This window comes from Herpailurus yagouaroundi, unplaced genomic scaffold (assembly GCF_014898765.1).
Source record: "Herpailurus yagouaroundi ecotype Mexico unplaced genomic scaffold, PumYag 67383, whole genome shotgun sequence".
NCBI lineage: Eukaryota > Metazoa > Chordata > Mammalia > Carnivora > Felidae > Herpailurus > Herpailurus yagouaroundi.
This window is the reverse complement of record NW_024420199.1, coordinates 17,707-25,243: the sequence shown is the minus strand read 5'-3', so window position 1 is coordinate 25,243 and position 7,537 is coordinate 17,707.

Here is a 7,537-nt window from a genome sequence, read left to right as displayed (position 1 = left end):
CTCTCTCTCTGCCCCTCCCCTGTTCATGCTCTGTCTCTCTCTGTCCCAAAAATAAATAAACGTTGAAAAAAAAATTAAAAAAAAACACAACATTTTTTTTCAGAGTTGGAACAAAAAATTTCTAAAATTTATATGGAACCACAAAAGACTCCGAATAGCCAAAGCAATTTTGAAAAAGAAAAACAAAGCTAGAGGTATCACAATTCCAGACTTCAAGTTATATTACAAGGCTGTAGTCATCAAACAATATCGTACTGGCACAAACACAAACACATAGATCAATGGAACAGAATATAAAACCCAGCAATATACTCACAATTATATGGTCAAGTAATCTTTGATGAAGCAAGAAAGAAATGATTTGGGAAAAAGATAGTCTCTTAAACAAATTGTGTTGGTAATACTAGTCAGCTACATGCAAAAGAATGAAACTGGAAGACTTTCTTACACCATACATAAAAATAAACTCCAAATGGATTAAATACTTAAATGTAAGACCTAAAACCATAAAAATCTTAGAAGAGAGCACAGGCAGTAATGTCTCTGACATCAGCCATAGCATCATTTTTCTAGATATGTCTCCTGAGGCAAGGGAAATAAAAGCAAAAATAAATGGTTGGGACTACATCAAAATTAAAAGTTTTTGTGCAGCAAAGGAAGCAATCAACAAAACTAAAAGGCAACCTATTGAATGGGAAAATATATTGCAAGTGACATATTCAATAACAGGCTAGTGTTTAAAAGATATGAAGAACTTTTACAATTCAACACCCAAAAAACAAATAATCCAATTAAAAAATGAGTGGAAGACACAAAGAGACATTTTTTTTCCAAAGAAGAAATCCAGATGGCCAATAGACACATGAAAAGATACTCAACATCACTTATCATCAGAGAAATGCAAATCAAAACTACAGTGAGATATCACCTCACACCTGTCAGAATGACTAAAATAAACAACAGAAGAAACAACAGGTGTTGGCGAGGATGAGGAGAAAAAGGAACCCTCTTGTACTATTGGTTGGAATGCAAACTGGTGCACCCACTGGGAAAATAGTATGGAGTTTCCTCAAAATGTTAAAAATAGAAGTACCCCGTGATCCAGTTATCACATTCCTGTGTGTTTACTCCCAAAATTCAAAAATATTAATTCAAAGGGATACATGCACACCGATGCTTATTGAAGTATTATTTACAATAGCCAAATTATGGAAGCAGCCCATCTATCTATCTATCTATCTATCTATCGTCTATCTATTGGAATATAAAAAAGAATGAAATCTTGCCATTTGCAACAAAATGGATGGAGCTAGAGAGTATAATCATAACCAAATAAGTAAGTCAGAGAAAGATAAATACCATATGATTTTACTCATATGTGGCATTTAAGAAACAAAACAAACGAGCAAAGAAAAAAAAAAGAGAGGCAAATCAAGAAACAGACTTTTAATTATGGAGAACAAACTGATGGTTACCAGAGAGGAAGTTGGTAAGGAGATGGGTGAAGTAGGTGATGGGGATTAAGCAGTACACTTGTTGTGATGAGCACTGGGAGATGTATGGAATTGTTGAATCACTATATTGTACACGTGAAACTAACATAATACTGTATGTTAACTAACTGGAATTAAAACAAAATAAAGAAGGCGATGTGTATGTGTGTGTGTGTGTGTGTGTGTGTGTGCATGTATTTGTGTGTAAATATTTGGGGCTATGTATTTTAACATACTTTACACGTATATTGTTTTATTTTGAAATAATAGGATCTTTTTAAAAGTTTATTTACTTACTTTGAGGGGGGAGAGGCAGAGAGAGAGGAAGAGAGAATCCCAAGCAGGCTCCACATTCTGTCAGCACAGAGCCCGAAGTAGGGCTTGAACAGATGCACTGTGAGATCATGACCTCAGCCCAAGTCAAGAATCAGATGCTTAACTGACTAAGCCACCCAGGTGTCACTTGAAATAATAGGCTCTTACTGTACAGTTTATAATTAGATTTTTTCCAATTGTAAAGTATATTGTTACTGTATACTTTATAATTATATTTTTCCAGTTGTAAAGTATATTGTGAGCACTTTTTTTTTTAATTTTTTTTTCAACGTTTATTTATTTTTGGAACAGAGAGAGACAGAGCATGAACGGGGGAGGGGCAGAGAGAGAGGGAGACACAGAATCAGAAACAGGCTCCAGTCTCCGAGCCATCAGCCCAGAGCCTGACGCGGGGCTCGAACTCACGGACCGCAAGATCGTGACCTGGCTGAAGTCGGACGCTTAACCGACTGCGCCACCCAGGCGCCCCTGTGAGCACTTTTCAATATCAATACAGATTTTTTTTCATGATCATTTTGTGATTCAGTTTAAAACCAGTTGTTTTTTTGTGTGTGTGTTGGAAGTATCAGTACAATTATTTTTCACATTATGAGATCAATATGTGGTTATTGAAATAAAATGAAACAATTATGGAAATACATTATTTGAAGGCAAAATTTAACCTCTATGTCTCTTATCTCACTCCACAAAGCCACTATTGCTTGTAGGCTATGTGTTCTTCCAGGTGTTTTTCCTTGCTAATTACTTACTAACTTAAATATATCAACAGATTATATAGATACACATATAGTTTAATATTCTTTTGCAGAATATATTCATAATTTTCTGAAATTATATCCATAATATTCTGAAATATTGTCTTATTTTCATTTCTATAATTAATTATAGCTGAATTTTTTTTCATATTTTATTGTCAGTAGTATTCCTCTGTGAGATTTCTGCCTCTTAAGTATTTATAAATCTCCATTATTATTTATAAAAGTTTTGATTTATAAGGCAGTACAGCATGTGTTTGAAAATGCACTGGTGGGCACTCTTCACTGTCCTGATCATCTCTAGGTAAATTCAAGTTCCCTAAATAATTAGATTCAAGGTCTAGGAGGCTTCTGGTTAATTAGGAAAGATCTTGGGCCTAAGTAACCTGGAAACTTGGGACAAGTTACTTAACCTATGAATGTTATAGTCTTCATCTGTTTAATGGCAATAATTCTGGCTACCTTGAATGGTGGTTATTAAGAATAAAAAAGATGAAATATAATGTTTACCCCATAGAGTAGAAATTATATAAATGTTACGTTCACTGTCCTTATTTCACCTTCCCAAATTGCAACACCAATACTTCTGCCTGAACCCTCAGGAACCAGCTAATTCATGTGACTCTTTACTTAGTTGTCTTAGCATAATGTGCACATTTTAGCCCTACAATTGTCAATACAAAGGATTGTTGCATTAGTTACCATATATGTGTGATACAGATGACACACTAAGAAAATAATCAAACCCTTTTGTGTTGTTTCACTTTCCACATTACTTTTAGAGAAGTTTTTCATTGAGTCCTGGAAAGACAAGATGCTACATGAGAACAAAGCATAATAGCTGGTCTGTTTGAGAGATATTTGCATTGAGGATCAGGTGATTGAGTTGTGGTTATTATGTTCATGTCACTTATCTTCTTTCAATTTCATTTTCATAACAAAATAATCCTATCTGTAAATTGTTAATAACCTGGATTTTGCATACACACAGTCCACCACCATAACTTTGCCAATAACTGATTGATCTTGTACAAGAACTTAATTTTCTAAGCCTCTGTTTTTCTCTACACAGGGCATAATAGTGCTACCTATTCCACATGGTGGTAGGGAAGAATTAAATAGGTAACACATGGAACCGTCTTAGCATAGTGACTAGCACATAGTTGAGTGCTCAGTTAATTTTAGCCATTATTGCTATAAACATTCCTCTCAACCAGGGCCAGGACAAAGGTGAGGGAAATGAGGGAAGTGAGGCACCTAGGGCACACCATTTAAGGGGACAGATTCTCTCAGGATGGTACAAATGCCCATCCCACACCTGGAGAATATGGAGTATCTCTATGAGAGGGAGGGCTTGTTTTAGGCAGGCTGTGCCATAGTCCATGGCAGGATTTCAGGTGGATGCTTTGTTTTTGCCTATTAGGGAATCCAGAAAATTCTGAGCATCTGCAGTGTGCGTGGCACTGTGATTTCTCCATTGTATGTTTTACCTAATTTATTCATCACTCATAACTCTGATGTGAGTAATTCTTATCTCCGTTCCACAGATCAGGAGACTAGGGCAGTAAAAAATGAAGTACTTTGTTTTGGGCCACACATTTACTAAGTGGGTAAACAGAGATGACAATAAGTGTCCTTTTGACTGCCAGCTCCACATTTCTTCAAGTATACCACAGAGCCTCAGCTGTAAATCTCACATTTATAAACCAGGGGTTATTTTCTTACTATGTTAATGTGTAACAAAATTAAAATGCATATGCATTTTCTGATACATAGGTCCAAGTCCTTTCTCTTTCATTCACTAACTGTCTTATTTTGGGCAAGTCATTGAACTTCTCTGTGCTCTATTTTATCACTTGTAAAAGTAAATGAGTTAGATGTCATTGTCAAGAACTCTATTTTATGTCCCATAATTTATTATTTCATTGTGCCTATTATTTACCTTTGTTACCCTGCCTTCTTTTTCTTTTTATATGGCAGCAGTGTGCAAAGATGCCCTTAAATACTTTGGTAGTGAAACTCTTTCTAAAACGAACCTTTAAAAGTAAGAAAAATATTACAAAATGAAACTATAAATCTTCTGTTTTATATAACAATATCATATGTATATAGAGTAATACAAGGTATATTTATTTGGAAGTGTTCAGGATATAGAAATTATTTTTTGGCTTTGAGTTGGGGTTATACTAGATAAAAAGTTAAGAAATAAATCAAGCAGGGGCACCTGGGTGGCTCAGTCGGTTGAGTGTCCGACATCAGCCCAGGTCATGATCTCGCGGTCTGTGAGTTGAAGCCCCACGTCGGGCTCTGTGCTGACAGCTCAGAGTCCAGAGCCTGTTTCAGATTCTGTGTCTCCCTCTCTTTCTGACCCTCCCCCATTCATACTCTGTCTTTCTCTGTCTCAAAAATAAATAAACATTAAAAAAATTAAAAAAAATAAATAAACATTAACAAATTAAAAAAAAAGAAATAAATCAAACAAAACCTGAGTGTGTTGGCTGTGACTATAAAATAGTAACTCTGATTTTTTTTGAGGATTATAAACTGCTTGTGCAGTCAGTTGCCAAAGTCTTGATCGATGATAATCTCATTGCAGAGGTGTATGGCTTTATAGGAATGGAGGTCTATTGTGAAGAACAAACCTGGTCTGCAGTTTAAATTCTGGTGCTGGTGAGAAGTGACAGTGGTGTATCTCATTACTGTGTTATCACTTGAACACAGAAAGGGGGCCTCTAGTTTAGAAGAGGACACCATGGATAAGATAGAGGGGAGCTAGATGATATCTCTTAAAGCAAAGGACATACTTCAGTTTGATGGGGACTTGAGTGAACTATGAATGCTTAACTGGGTTCCATTTTGCAGTAAAATGATAATCAAAAACTTTAATTAATGCAGATTTAAAGTATTTTCACATTCTTCTCCTAAAGCTGGAATGGCACTCATGGTAATGAGTCTAAGGCCTGTGCCTTTGGCAGCAATTAGCTCTAACCTACAATATATTGGTTCCCTACATTTGGGAAATTTGAGTATAAGATACATCTCATTTTTAACCTTCACAATCCTGGATGACTGAAAAGCAGTGGAATTCAAATAAATAAGGTCAAAAGAGTTTGAAGGAATTTACCCAAAGTTTTCACAGAGATACTGGGTTAGGTCTGTTAGGAACCAGAAAGATCTCCCAACTTAATTGGACTCTCCAGAAGCCAAGCCAAAAAAAATTTTCCCCCTCTGAGTGTCTTGCCTTTTAAGGTATTCTCTGATGTTAACATTTAGAAAGTAAAGTAAGAAGACAGGAAAGCACATGGAACATAAGAAGTGCATGTATAATGTTATTTGGTTTCACCTTCCTCCACTCCCCTCTAGAATTTTCTCTGCCCTTGGGAAGGGAACTCTGACTTGAAATAGAAAACAGAGTTCTCTTTTAGGAGAGGACATTGGGCATAAAGAACAACAGGAATTCTAAATTGCATAGGTCACCGTTCCAGGGGTGAGGTAAGCCCAAATCTCTCCCAGAAATCTGCCACTGTGTTGTGTCAGAAAGAGATGCATAGAAACCTTCTCTTTAATGATAATTGACTATGCTCTAGACCATGATTAGATCTCAATAAATATTTTGTCCAATCTAGTTGCATTGAACTGACTCTTAAGTAAGGTTTTGTAGGTCTTAGCTATATTCAATGGAAACCCTTCTAATAAAGGTGACCACAAAGTTCCACAAAACCATGGATCAAAAACCCAGTTTGGCAAGATGGGGCAAGTAGATAGACAACAAGCAGAGGAAGGAGCTAAATATGAAATTTATCCGGATAATCCACAAAGGCACTCCTGTATCTGTGAGGAAATTTTGTATAGAAATGTATCACAGCTAAGATAAAAGGATGTTTCTCTGAATAAATATTTCCTGATTGAACAAATTAATGAGAGGTGCAGATTTGGGAGTTGCCATCAGGAAAACAAAGAATACACTATTTCAATTTTTTTATATCCATAAAAAATTTTCAAATGTTTTGTACCATAGTGTACATACTGTTTCATAATCTGTTATTAAAAAGTACAACAATTATTGTTTCTTCTTACAGAAATCAATGCTTTTCAGTTGCCACAAAGGTAATCGCCACCTGCTGGTCAGGGTCAGAATTACATCTTTCAACATCTGGGAGGAGGCTCTGCAAGGATTTGGGGAGGGGAGGGGCCTCTGGTCTGACCCACCAAACAGGGCTTGCTGGAGGCTTGAATGGCACAGGTAGGCCTTCCTGCAGCGTCAGATACTGTTTAGTTCTCTGAGCTCTTGACAGGAAGTTCTATCCCTGTCTCACGGAAGAGACAGCCGCCAGTGTGAGTGTCTCTGAGGGAGTGTGTAACCTAGTGTATTTATCTGTGTGTGTGTGTGTGTGTGTGTGTGTGTGTGTGTGTGGTGTATACGTATGTGTATATTTTGTATTTTGGGTCATATCTTTTACACACATTTGCTTTGTACTATGTACTTATACACATAGGTGTATTACCAACAATAAATGGGATCACATTGTACATAGTGTATAATCTGCTTTTTGTGCTTAAAGGTGAATGCCGTTCTAAGTGAATAGTTCTGTAACATTATTTGTATGAGCTAAATCATAACAATGTTTCTTGTGTTTTGAAAATTGTATATCAATTACTTTTCTGGATGACAAAATTGGTATATACGTACATTAAGGACATCAAATCATAGAGAAATGTATAGAGATGAAACTGTTGTTTGCCTTCCTAAGATAAACATTCTTAATAGAGTGTTAATATATTCCAGAAATATTTTTATCCCAATATAGTGGTACTAGCATACGTAAGTACTTTTGTGCAAATACATGCACTATATATATATATATATATATATGCACAATATAAATATACAGGTACACATATCTATTATTCAGCAAAAAGAAAAGGGTCAACATTCTAATCTGTACCTTTTCT